Raw genomic sequence first — 15236 nt, 5'->3', positions numbered from 1 at the left:
AGTAATGCATTTGACTTTTAGTTTTAGTTATAGCTGTAGATAGAAAACAAATTTAGTTAAAGTTTTAGTTACCATCATTAATACATTTTAGTTATAGTTTAAGATGTTAGATTTTTATAGTTTAAGTTAAAGTTTTAGATATCATCTTCAATACATTTTAGTTATAATTTTAGATATTAGATTTCAAGAGTTTTAGTTTCATTTTACCATTCAATACAAATACAATATAGTACTAAATATGATCATTGGTCTTTTCTGGCCAAAATATCACTGCTGCACATATACCCATGTGGCTTTTGGATTTAGATGCAAATATGTAAGTCAGTTTATATGTTAGTTGCAATGATGTATTTAAATGGCGGTTAATGTTGGGAGGCATTCAATAATGTTACTTACTGACAGCTTGTAGTTGATGACCAGGTAGATGCAATAGGGTAAATGGGTTCCACAATGCAAAGTAGGCAGGAAACGGTGAACATTATAATCAGGATTACTCCATTATAACTCTCAAAGCATGCATTGGAAAAAAAGTGTACAGATGGCCACATGGAAAGTTGAAAAAAGTTTGGCTCTGCCCAAAGCCCACCCCTAGATCTAGGAGACTATATTGAGTACATTCAAAATATGTGTATATATTGTGAATTATAAGCAGTACAAATAATAATAAAACAAACAAAAATCATAAGCTAAATTAATAAATAAAAGATACATGTCAGGCTGGGGAAGGATATATGCACCCACATGTGAGTCTCATGGGGTAGACGTTTGCTCCAATTTCCTCCATTCCATGCATGAGTTGCCTCCAACTCAAAGGTTAGCTTGAGGTGTGATAGTGCTAGGTTTTATTAGGATATTGGTAAGAGGACATTAGAAATTCCTGTGGCTTATTATTACTGAAATTCTGTGATAGTTTAAGTTAGCTACGTCCTGCTTGACAACATCCCAGTAGTAACATTTTCCTTGTGATGATTACTAAATATCTTTATAGCAAAACACTTTTAGTTACTTTAAAATAAACTGGCAAATAGTAGCTATATGTGTTACTACAATATAGCAAGGTACATTTAGTTTTAAACAGTCAACAACTTTTATAATTGTAGGTGGTAAGTACTTTTAATTATTTGTATACTTGGCAAGTACTTTTAGTTTCAGTTAGGCCTAAATCTTTTGTTTCTCGGGCGAAATTCAGCCAAATAAAGGTCAGTAAAATAAAAATAGGCTATTTTGCTAGCTGAAGAGTGATATTGCGAGTCAAACGGTAGCTAAGCTACATTACAGTTGCTGTATACTTACTTTTTGAGAGCTTAAAGATAAATTTGCAACTCCTTCGTGGCGTTATCATTCTTTACAAGGTGATCACGTGATTAACATAGTTATTTTATGCTGAAAAATATAAGGTCGGTCGGGCCCGAGAAACAAAAGATTTAGTTGAAGTGGCCTTATTTGTAAACATTAAATGATAGTTTTAGTATAAGTTTCTGCATAAAAATTGAGGCACTTTTAGTCTTTTGACAAACGATAACTAAAAGTAAAAGCCCTAAAACCACTTTTTTTTTTTTTTTTTTTTGAAACCATCAGAATAATGATGAAATGACAAAATTACATACAGAGCCTCGGACACATGCGACTACAAAGATAAGATCCGCGTAGGCATGGCAAGGATACATACAAAAATAATTAACTACAAAACTTAACTTAAAGTGTCCAGGTTGGATTACTACGTGCATAAAAGATTCTCTGAGAGGAAGTTATAGCCACAGCAGCTGCTCTATCAAGCAATGCTTTCGTCTTGGAAAAACTCAGATTTGAAACTCTTTTCATAGATGTTACTGTCTCTGTAAGGTAATGGCCAAGGCAACCAATTTCAACTGTGTGGTAATGACTAACAAAACCCAAGCGGTTAAGCTCAGCAATAATTTGCAGATATTCTGGCTTCTCCTGCTTACGTTCTCGTGCAGCAGAAAGGTCAGCACGAGAATTAAATGGGCAGGTAAGTTCCAGAAGTACAACAGATTTCATTTTTAGTTTTAGTAACTAAAATTTGTTTTAGTTTTAGTAACTAAAACAACACTACTCCAGACTATCCTTCACATACCCATCTTTAGCATTCTCACTTCTTCCATCTCCCGTGCCTCTTGAAAATACGATCTGGCACATTGGCATTAGCTGTAGCAGTGACATCTCCTGACCTCATACTGTGAAGTCCGAACTCTTGGACTGGGAAACCCAGACTTTCCAACTTCTTAAGATATAGACTGCGTAGACAGGTGTAACTTATCCTTCCAGGCTCTCTCCATTCTTCGTATTTTTGGATTGCTCGGAACAGGAACCAGTGGCATAGCTAGACTTTTAGTGATGGTAGGGCCTAGGTGGGGCACACCCTTCAAGCTTCGCATCACGACAAGTCCGCCTATGCAATTATAAATACACAACATACGAGTCCATCTCACTGTGGACTCTAACACATTTATAAAGAAATCTTATTAAAGTGCATGGTTGTGCCTAGCTATAGCTAATATACTGCTACACTGCTGTTTCTGTAGCTAATTGACACTACAACCTACGCTATTGCTCGATCAGCATGCAATTTTACCTAATTTCTTCTTCCACAGCTCTCACGGATCAACTCTGGATCCAACTTTTAATCGGCTAGCAACATGTCACACATCAGCACTGTAGTGTTGGAGATCTGCTAAATCATAGTAGTGATGGGCGATACCAGGATTCTCAGAACGATACGATATCGACTAAAATTGACCGATATTGATACTTTTCGACATGATATTGTAACATTAATTTGCACGTGTAAATTGCTAATTTTCTCACATAATTTGATAGTAAGCTAGACGATGTGCACACTTATTACTTGAACGAAAAATGATCAATGTAGCGTAGACAGCGCAAAACTCAACGGTGACTTAAAAGCGGAAGTCCCATACAAAAGTATGGGAAGCAGGCTCACCACTTGAGCTAAGTGCAGGCCATCTCGCTTGCCATACACTTCTTTTGCAGGGAAAGAAGTGTATGGCGAGTAATATAGTGTGCATATCGTCTATCAGAAAATTGCTAAAGGTAGCTAATGGAAAGCTACAATTAACTATTAAATAAGCTAAAATAGACATTTTAAATTAACTCAGATCACGTGATGTATCATATCAAAATATCGAGTTTTAAAAATAAATTGATACTTTTCGATATCAGCAAAAAATCTAACGATACGATATAATATCGATATGTACTACTCTGCGTGGGCAGTTCAAAGGCACCGCCAGTGCCATAATTTGTATATTGCACTGCTGCAGACCGCAGCGAGTGCATTATAACTTATAACGCACTGGTTGCGGTTTTTTAGACCACAACGAGTGCATTATAAGTTATAATGCACCGACCGCAGTGCGATATACAGATATTGCACTGGCTGCGGTTTTGTGCAGCATAGCACAAGTGCCGATGGCGAAGACCACTACGACACCTCACCTAATAGGTGGAAAGACATTTCACATATCACTCGAATTCTTTTATAGCCTGACATGTAAAGGTCGATTGTGGGCCATAACGTCACCAATACGTATAATGTTTACAAGCAGCCAATGGCAATCGAAAAAGCCAACACGGGTGGCCACAACTCTAGTATGAGCTTAAATGGTGTAGCTTGGAGGTTAGAAGACAAGTAAGTAGACTGATGATGTTTTATAAGATATTGCAAGGTTCTGTCGCACTAGAACTACCCTATGAGATATCTCTCATCGACACTGTTACTAGAGGGCACAATAGAAGATATCAAACACCTTTTTCAAGAATTGATATACACAAATTCAGTTTCTTCCCAGCTACTGTCAGATTGTGGAATAGTTCACCTGACTCAGTTGTTAATTTGGATTCCCTTGAAGCATTCCGTAGATCTGCTACTGATTTCTTAAACAATTTATAATTTATAATTCTTTTTATACTTAATTAACTACTTAACTTAACTACATACTATATTGCACGTATACTCTTTCAGAGTCCTGCAATTATAATAATAATCTAGTCTACACATATATAAACGTACTTATACACCTTACTAGTGCTGGTCACTGTAAAGTGTTAATAATAAATAATAATAATAAATAGTCTGGTGCCATCTTAGCCCAGATTAAACTGTAGTCCACTTCGACAATGACTCAATAAAACAAATATATTCTAAATAATACTAACCTTTACGTTGGATTGTGGTAACCAGTTCTGTCATGCCAACAGATTCGAGTTTAGCCCAGGGGCGTACCGAGGGGATTTCCAGGGGTTTCAGGAAACCTCTTTGAATTTTACACACTACTTGATACAGTAAGAAATTGAAACTTCAGGTTTCCAGAATCTGGAATCTATCATGGAACAGGACACATTGCAAACTTTTATCTTAGTTAAATAATAGTTTCTCACACGATAACAACACTTATAGCTTATGATTTTGGTGAAAAGATCGAGATACTCTAATAAAGCAGTCAGGCAATATAAACTACTCTAATATAACAGTCACTTGACTGTAGTGGAAACCCCTTTTCAAAATTCCTGCGTACGTCCCTGGTAGCCAGTGTGAATAGTAAGAATTAGACTAGCATCATTTAGTAGTTAGGTTTTGTGTACTTAAAACGTCTATTTAGCTACTTTTTTTCACTCGAGAGAATCACTCTGGCGATTAGTCTGGCGCTTAGTCTATATGGCGATTGAGTGATCACGCTGGCATGCTGAGCACTACATGAGAGTCGAACAGCAAATGCAGGTTAGTGATATAACCCATAGCGTACTATCTCAGGAGGCTGCAGTACTGCAGGGGGAACGTCATCGCAACGTCTGGCTTGGTTACCCACAATCAATGTTAGAAACCTGGCCTTTATAAGTGTTACAGCTGTCTTGTGAGACTCTCCCCACCTATTAGGTGAGTGGTACATAACAGTTATACAACGTGCACTCGTGCTCTGCCTGTATAAACGCACTTGCCTTCGGGCCTAACGGCCCTCAGGCTTGTGCGTTTATATCAGGCAGAGCACTCGTGGCCGTTGTATAACTATATAATATCGTCCAACACTAAATCATAGCGGGCATTAAAAGGAATACGTAGTAGCACGTGCCTCATCACCTCGATAATCTTCTTAGTATCATAGGTCAAACCTCCAATCACTATTAGCATCACTATCAGCTCACTATCCATAACTTTTTGCAGTTGGCTTTTAAAGGAATACTGGCTTCATTTATTAAACCTCTTGCACGTCTTCTATCACTCAACACCTGTCAGAGTAGTTTTTTAAATTTTTTTTTATTTAATCAGGGAAAATAGCATCAGCCAAAAAAAGGCTGTTTTTCAGCTATGCCCTGAGAACACAAATACAGTATGAGTAACTTACAGTACATACATACGTACACAAAACGAAGTTACAACATGCAATACAATTTCTTAAATGTTATCACTTTGACTTGATATCATCACAATGCGTACAGCCTCATACGGACACCTTCCCTCCAACTGGTTCAATCACGTGATAGTGGGAATTAAATGGAATTTTAATTTTTTCCCCCCTCTGCCTGCTGATGTTAGTAATAGTGAAATAATAAGGAGATGTACCTGCAGCGATGATTTTCATATTAAAAACTGCGTGGTAGCGTTGTGAGAAATCGTCGCGCGTCGAATCACGTGATTTACAACATTTACTGACGGTGGGGCACAGGCCCCAGTGTACTGACAGGAACCTGCTATCACCAGGGCCGCCCACAGGGGGGGGGGCATTTTGCCCCGGGCCCCAGATCGATATAATTATTCTAATAGAGCAGTCAGATCTATATACTCTAATAGAGCAGTCACAGTATTCTTCAGAGGAGCAGTATATCTACCCAGCTTATAAATAGGAGATATGGTTGGTGAGGGGTAGCTATTGTCATTGTCAGCATGTAATGACTTTTTTTTTGGTCTTCAACTTACAGCTTGGGTGAATTTGTGATCATAGATTAGATTAGATTAGATTATCAATTTTTGTCAAAGACATGGGTACACAAAAGGCACAGCCTGCAAACGTGCTCCCCATACAGAACATACAAGTACAAAAAACAAACACTTAACAGTAACACAAAAACAAAACACAAAACAATAACATTAGAATACACGGATTGAAAAACAAAACAGTTATAAGATTATGCAAAAAGAAAACGACGAAGTGCAGTCCGGAACGCAACTGGATTAGTCAATTTTAGAATACGATGGGGAATGGTGTTCCATAGGAAGGGAGAGTTGATGAAAAAGGAAAAACGCCGGGAGTTAATAGTGGAGGATGGAATATATAACGACATTGGATGAGATCTAGTGACGGTGGTAGAAAATTGAAAATACTTAGAAAATGGGATAGCATAATGGAAACCTCCTTGCCCCTAGGGTCCCACTTTAACTCTTTGCCCTGGGCCCCCTAAATTTCTCTGGACGGCCCTGGCTATCACTTGTGGTCATTCAGACTCTCACTAGGTAACGTTCAAACATATATAGGTCCAGGACCATGCTCTATTATTATTATTAATACTTTACAATACAGTAAACGTATTGAGGGTCAACCAACAACCCGTGTTGGCAGCCCGAAAAAAATAAAACTTAATTTACTTAATTACAAAACTAAACTACCGAGAAATCGCTAGATAACCTACGTTATAACAATTACTACATCTGCAACCAAAATGATACGTACAAGGATTGTCAGCTGAAAAATGAAGTGTGAAGTGTTGATGTAGATACTTGTAGATGTTGACTTTAATGACTGATAGTGGCTGGCTTAGATCGATGGATGGTAATTTATTCCACAGTCTTGATATTCTGTTGAAATAGAAGTTCCTGGTGTAATTGTTACAAGTGTAGACATGGTTGAGTTTATTATTAGAGGATGATCTGGTGTTCGTAGTGCTAAAAGAAACATGATCATATATATTAAAATGGTTGGAAGGTTGCTTTAGAGCTTTGATGAAAAACATGATGTCTCTGGCAATAACCACCTCATCACCCTGCCTCAACTGGCCATTTTTGCTGTGCCTGATTTGAATTAACATCATTTCCCCGTTGACAGCAAAATCAGCTGGTGTGAGATCTACCAGCTCACTGAACCTGAAAAATCCACCGTACCCTAGAACACATGAGGTTGCAAGCCTCAAATCCGACAAGGACCCTGATTGTTCAGCATCTCTAACAACTGCCTCGATCATCCCAATGGTCATTGGCTCTTTTTTCACCACTGGCTTAGCTAAAGAACGCTGTATGCCTGACAACATAGCATTCACAAGGGGGTGGGTTGCTAATCCTGATATAGAGTGGACCCAGGACAATGCATTGCAGGCTTCTTCTGCTGCTGACTTTGATCCCGATCGTTCACCGATGAACTGAAGATACAAGGCAAATTCATGCAGCCTGGCTGGAATAGGCAGCAACTTGTGCGCCACTGCCCAGGTTTTCCATCTCCTGAAAGCACCACAGTACTTTTTAACAGTACTATCTGCACAATTGTGCATTATCATATGTGGCAACCTGCTGGAAAGATCGTTTAGCTCCGGGTCCTCCAGGTCTTTCATGAATAACCAGCTCCCATGTACTAGCATACCTACAGAACTAAAACCGTGCACATGTAGTGAAGTTATTCAGGCACTGGCTGCAGGCTGAATTCCTGTGTTATGGGCCATGACACTGTGTGACCAGTACAACCCTGGGACTGCAGCTGACACAGAATGCTTTATTGAGATGAGACCGACCCATCATACTTTTATAAGCCGTGACCAACACAGCATAAGCCCCTGAGCTGTGACTGACACAACATATATAAATAAATACCTCTAAGCCGTGATCAACACACATATTAAGCCTCTGAGCTGTGACTGACACAGCACATACCTCTAAGTAGTGACCAACACAGCATATACCTCTAAGCTGTGACCAACCAATAAGTCTCTGATATACCTCTAAGCTGTGACCAACGAATAAGCCTCTGAGCTGTGACCAACACAGCATATACCTCTAAGCTGTGTACCAACACAGCATAAGCCTCTGAACTGTGACCAACACAGCATAAACCTCCAAGATGTGACCACCACAGCATGTCCCTGAGCTGTGACGAACATGCCATACTTCTGTGCTGTAATCGACATGATATGCACTTAACTCTTGGCTGTCTGTCTAATACAGCTTATACTTACAACCCATAATTTATTTGGTCAGCTACAGCACTCTGAATGAAGTGTCTTTCCTTTTTAAAAAAATTATTATTTATATATATATATATATATTTTTTTTACTGCTTAATTGTCTAGTAACTTAACAATGAAACCTTATGGCCAGGATTGGGGGTATTTGGGAGGCCAAGGAATAAGTTTGAACCCGAAAGTCCCGGCAGAATCAGTGCATCACTTAGTGGTAATTCAAGCCATTCTATAATGAAGTCTGCTGGTTCAGTGCCATTCGAGAACAGTAAGGGCCAGAAACTAAGCCATCGGGGAACTATTAGAGTACATTTAGCAGCTGCTGCTTGTGCACCCTTGGGACTTAGGCAGGAGGGAACAGCCAGTTGTTATTGGTACCCCAGTCACACGTAAATGCGTCCACAGTTTCTGATCCAGGAGCTCAGAATCTAGTATTAAATCTATCAAGGTGGGCATTATTTGGGCTGGCAAATCTGTCAACACCATGTGGACCCCAAAGCTAGCAAAAACAGATGAGTTAAACATATAGTCATCATGGTCCACAATACGGCTATAATAGTCAGCAAACTCATTCCGTTCCCTTGGTATCCATTCAGGCTCCAGTCTGATTGAGTTATTAACACACAGAGAAAATATTTCTAAAGTTTCCACTTGCAAGACTACTTTGGGGCTACTGTTCTAACCACATTCTCATTGTCTATGAACCAGTGGACTTGCTCATTTGCCAGCTTTCCTGAAATGACTTTTAACACCAATTTTACTTCTCACAACTCCCGCCATATAGAACTTTGGGCTGCTTCCTCGACTGACCATTGCCCATTAGCTACTAGGTTACCATGTTCTACTGTATAGCGACCAAAGCCTGTAGAGCTAGCATCTGAATAAACAATGTGAAGGGCTGATGACTTAGGCCATATATTCTATCCATTAAACTCTTAACTTCTAGCAAGCCAGAAGCCCACCTTATCCTGCTCTTGCTTAAGTTTTTGCTACCATGAAATTCTACTATTCAGTACAGCAAACAAACTACGAGTCATTAGTCTGGACACTGAGCCAAGCGCTAATGACATTGAAATTATTGATCCCGTAATACTAGCTATTCACTTTGCACCAGCCAATTTGGCATTATTCAGCTCTAGCAATTTAGTTTTTAGTCTATTTATTTTGTCATTGGGAACTGAGAACTCACTCTTAGACAGGTCAATAAGGAACCCAAGCCATTCGATGCTATGGGAAGGGTCCCACTGGCTCTTTTCTACATTAATGACAAAACCAGCACACTCCAAGTCTTTTTTCACCGAGGCACTTTCCCTTACGGCTCTCTCTTTCCCATGTACAGCCACAATACCATTGTCAAAGTAAATAATAGCTTTTAGACCTCTGCCTCTCCACAACCAAATAAATGGCTGTAGAAACTTAGTAAATAAGTAGCAGGCACTAGAAAGCCCAAATGGCAACACTGTAAATACATAGAAAACACCCTTCCACTGAAAACTTAGGAATTTATAACACTCAGGGTGGATGTCCACATGGTAATAGCCTGATTTGAGGTCGAATTTAAAGAAGTATTCGTTATTTTCAAACATAAGGGCTACCACACGTACATCTTTGTTTTGAAAGTCAGGACATGTAGAAATTGATTCACATACCTTAAATTCAATACCAAGCGTAACTTCCCACTGCATTGGATACAACAGATAGTAGGGCTACAACCATGCAGCTGTACGTCCACCCTGATGATGCAATGATTTGTGGTTAAGGTACTTATTGCTTCATCCACAAAGCTCTGGTAGGTCTCTGTTGACTGGTGGTTATGTTGGATATGGGGTGGGGGAATAATTTTAAGGGCAAGTGATAGCCATGTTCAATGCATTCAAGTATGTGGGAAGGTGCATGTAGCACATCCCTCCAAAAGTGTAAACTTTGCTTAAGACGGCCCTGCACATCTGTTATTTGCACTGGCCTTTGGCTTTCTAGCTCCCAAAATTGAGTTATCTCTGAATTCACTTTATTGTCAGGCATACTCTTATCATCACTTGCATGCTCATGAGATAGAATATCAACACCTTCTTTTGACATAACCTGGTTAATACCAACCAGCTCATTAACACATACACTAGGTGTGGTTGAGCTACCACAAACACTGTCATAACATAGACAGCTCCTCTAACCCTGGGCTAGGCTCATACACCTCAGCATTGCTTACCACATGCTGAGAAAAAGGATACAGTCTGTTGGGCCCTGAGCAGAACTTGGCTAAATGTCCGTAGCCACCACACTGGAAACAAGGTCCAAGTACTTATGGCTTGTAAGGTCTCTGAGGCGTCATGGCAGGTGGGCCACTGCTCCCTCCTCTCATAATATCCAGGAGCCTGATGCTCACCCCACTGCGGGTATGGCTTTAACCGCCTCCTTTTCCCACCTCTGCCTCCACCTCGATGCTTGAAACTCTTTTGTGCTTATTTAGCATCTCGTTTTGCATCCTTCTCTGCTCTGTTCTATTTCTTTTTTGTCCTCAGGATTGGATTCCAAGGGATCTTCCTGATAGTGGGCAACTGTGTCCCATCCATGTTTGGAGCTAAAAGCATATCGAACTGCTGCTCCATGACGGTATATTCGTAATTCACTTCTATGACAGACACATGTATGCAGTAGAGGTGCACCAATATCAATATCGGTGGAAAGTTTACTTTTTAGCAGATATGAGCAGATATTACACATAAGTACTATAATTGCCCAAGGAATGCTGTAGTTGGCTCAGTAGCACAATGGTTAAAGTGTGGAGCTCAAGTTTGAGTTTTTTTTTGTGATGGCTATGGTTCAAATCCTGAATTGGTCACTTTTTCTTTTTTGCACACCTTTTTATCATCACCTTTTTACAATTCTTTTCTTTTCTTTACTTAGGTTTTAGTGAACACCTTTTAAGCTTTTTGCCACACTTTAAAAACATTTATTGTAGTGTCCATACTGAAAACCTTTTATTCTCAGATATCGGTGTCAATATCGGAATTGGTCAGTTTTGTAGCCAATATATCGGTTATTATCGGTATATTGGTGCACCTCTAGTATGCAGTCAACCTGTACTAAACATGTGGCATAGAATGAATTAAAGCACACTATATCCAACTTATATACCCCATACTGGGTGAGCTCCAGCGTGATGACGACCAATTCATTATTACAAGTACACTGAAAATTTTAGAATTTTCAACTAGAGTAGGGACCATAGCACATCGATAAAAAGTACTGAAACAAGCTGGAGTAGTGCACGATATTAAATCACAGTAACACAATAAGAAGTGTTATATCCCTACTGTGCACTTCCATTATGGTATCTTGAGCACAGTAGGGATATAACACTTATGATTTAATGTTGTTCACTACTCCAGCTTGTTTCAGTACTTTTTATTGATGTGCTATGGTCCCTACTCTAGTTGAAAATTCCAAATTTTTCTGTGTACTTGTTTGCTAATTTTTTTGTAAATAATAATTATGACTGGTGAACCCATGCATACTGCATCTGAAATGGTGCCGCACACCCAAATTATCATCTAAAAAGTGAAGTATCCATTACAATTTGTTGTCAGCTATGTTCAACCTGTTACACAGCATTTTGAATCAATAACTGCTCGAAAAGTACCTCACATACCGCAAGAAAGAAATGGTGCCGTGCACCCCAGATATATCAATTATCATCTGAAAAGTGAAGTATCCATTACGCTTCGTTGTCGGCTATGTCCAACCCGTTACACAGCAGTATGAATCAAGAACTGGTTGAAAAACACCTCTGATATCAAAATACCCGCTGTGACAAATACGGACGATTTCTATTACGAAGGGAAGCCATCACGTGCTATCGCCAAATTACACTTTTTCGTAGATGTATGGGACACAAAGGAGGACACTGGTAAGTCCATGAAGAATGCATTGCATGTACTGCGGTATGCCAAAAGGCACTTGTAGGACCGAAGCGACATCAAACAGTGAAAAAATCGAGCCCGTAGCCTTAGCCGTTATCGAGTTAGCTACGGCTTGTCTGAAGGCATCAGTCAGTCAGTCAGTTACTTACTCAAACAGTAGAAAATTTTGTTAAATAAACTATTTTTAAAATCCCGTAGCAACTTGCTGAAAGCATTTCGGATCTATCTGAAAGCTTGTTTGGGCTTAGTTTTACCTAACTAATACTGCCTCATCGTCATCAGGGAAAATTGAGGTTGTTTTTTGGGTGATATTATTTCGTGGGCCATGCCTACTCCTTAAGCTTCAGTATGAATTTACAGATTTCCCAGTTAGGTGCTGGAGGGCAAACACAGGTAAGGGGGGTGTTTCCATACACTACTTACCCACGTACATGTAGCTTTGATTGACTGTTTGATCATTGTTCTTTACTTAAAATTGGCCTTCTCCATTTACCTTTTGATTTGACCACAATTGTGAATTGTAGTATGGCAGCTATATTTTAGAGTAGCACCCCTTGACAGAGAATTAATTATTAAAATAATGTATGAAAGCTGGAGGACAATAGCTACTAATGTTCACCATGACTCTGCACGAGCATCCCTCAAAGTACACACAGACACACAACTACAGACTGATCTGACTCGCTTCATCATTGTTTTAATAAGCGATTATCAGTACACAGTATGATGCAGAGGTTGAGCCTGCAGCCTCTCGGAACATTTCAGCAGAAAACTGACAATGTTCAGGATGGGGCACATTTAGACATGGATTTTGGGGTGGTTGCTATGAAAATGTTATATGGACATCACAGTGCTTGCATTCATCTAACAGCGGAACACTACATAAGAGGGCACACGAGTAATGAATCTGTGTAGTGAAACACAGTTCACTCTTTTAGTACTGGGGGAATGGGTCAGGAAGCCATTGTGTTTTACAAGTGACTAGCCAGTTTATCAGACAAACGGAAAGATCCACATAATGCTGTACTGGATAATAATTTATGTAGACTGTTATTTTGTTTACTGCATTCAGCAATAGAGTGCACGAGAGAAGTATTCGATCATCACAGGGCCATTAAAACTCCTGTGGCCTTGGAATCAACTGAGTTTTCATTAATAGTTCTTGTGTTTGCTGATGCTGCTAATAATAATAAGTATACACTACCGAGAAGTACTGGATGTATGCGTTTACGTGGGATGCAATACAACAAACCTTTGTAAAAGAAAAAAAGATGACAGAGTGTACTGAGCTACCAAGTGAAATCCAGCTACGCCACCCAGGAATTCTTCACTGCCCACTCTCAAAATGTGGCTGCTATGGCATGACACAACCAGAGTGTATTTACTCACATTCATTGCCGTATTTTCAATTCACAATTACATGGCACATCTGACAGGAGATATCCCTATCACACGGGCTAATATAGATGAGGATATATCTCGTAAACTTTAAGCAAAGTGGGTGAACTTGCTGACAACGGATGCACCATTCGCGATATCACGTTTGATCACCTGCATGCATATCACATCACGTGAGACAAATTGACATCGGGATTCTTCCTCCACCAACATCGCTTATCGGATATTGGTGTCGGACGTTGGTGACCTTTCAGGGCCACCATAAATATTGGTTGATACCAATATCATCGCCAACACCGATACGATATACTGATATATAAAGCTGAACTATATCTTTGTTATGATTGAGCTACATTATACTCTCTGTCATATAGTTAAACAAGGCTGGGAAACAGTAGTTTTCTACTTGAAATAAAGTGCTACACTACAAGAAGCCATAGAAATACATGCGTAGCTGACATTCATTGTTACAATACTTACCAGTCGCACAACAAATAGTCATAGTGGAAAGCTACAGTATAAAAAGCAACCATGGAATAAATGAACCAGAAACACAACTTGAAACAGCCAGCCATCTTTACAAGCTATTAAAATATGGAGTAATGTGGACCAATCTTGGTGGGAGCATGCATTAAAATATTTATTGGGTTCTTACTGTCTAGGTTGTTAATTGAGGCCACACCACAACAGGCAACCATGCATTGCTGGTGATTGTTAGTACTTTGAACTAGCATGACTAGCAAAAAATTTAAGTGTAAAGTTTCCTAGTTCTAATTTAAATCACTACACTTTATTTTATTAGTATATACTGTAGGATCGGTATTGGTGTTTAGACTCAGTATATCAGATCAGTTTAAAATTTCTCTATTGGTACACCTCTAATTAGGTAGTATTCACTTATTTATTAGCAACTCTTCATTCACTCCATTTCCTCTGCAAATAAAACATGGCATTCTCAGCAATAATTAAAAATGCTAACAAAACGGAAACGCCACAGAATGGAACGCCTTACCAAAAACATAAATGGAATGAGAACTCTCTGCTACTATAGAAAAGCTTGCTGCACATATTGATAATACATATAGTTGCCTCGAAATTAAGTGACATGATAGTACATTATTACACATACAACTACTTGCATGATATAAATTTGGTTCAGCAATAAGCAGCAACATATTGTTTTAAAAAGTTTTCAAATACTATTATTGTTGAGAAAAATTTGCTAAATTAGCTGTAAGGTCGTAATCACTGGAGGGAGGTGCAAAGATTTTCAAGTGTTTCAGTCCTATTCTCTTTAATAAAACCATTTATTGCATTCCAATGTGTCTTCACAGTACATCGCATTACCAGAAAAAAAGAGTATCTGTCATGAATAGTCTCTCTAGGTTGATCTGGCTTGGCATCGGGATGACGTACATAAAAATGTTCATTATAGTTGCCAGGATATTTCGTATTCACTTTGTCAGCCAAATCATAATCAATTAATTTACTACTTCCACCTCGCAAGAACACCATATTAGCAAGCCGCACATCAGAATGTACTATTCCTTTACTATGGAGCAGATCCAGTGCTTTGGCAACACCCTTAAAACATTCCGGTCCTATCTGTAGGTCTTCTTCCTCTTCAAGGTAATCATAAGTAAACATCTGAAAATGGCTGTCTTCAGTCAAGGGTGTCAGCTCCATATTGGCCAAGTAATTTTCACCAAGACAAGATTTGAT

Source organism: Dysidea avara, chromosome 3 (assembly GCF_963678975.1).
Source record: "Dysidea avara chromosome 3, odDysAvar1.4, whole genome shotgun sequence".
NCBI lineage: Eukaryota > Metazoa > Porifera > Demospongiae > Dictyoceratida > Dysideidae > Dysidea > Dysidea avara.
This window is presented reverse-complemented; position numbering follows the sequence as displayed.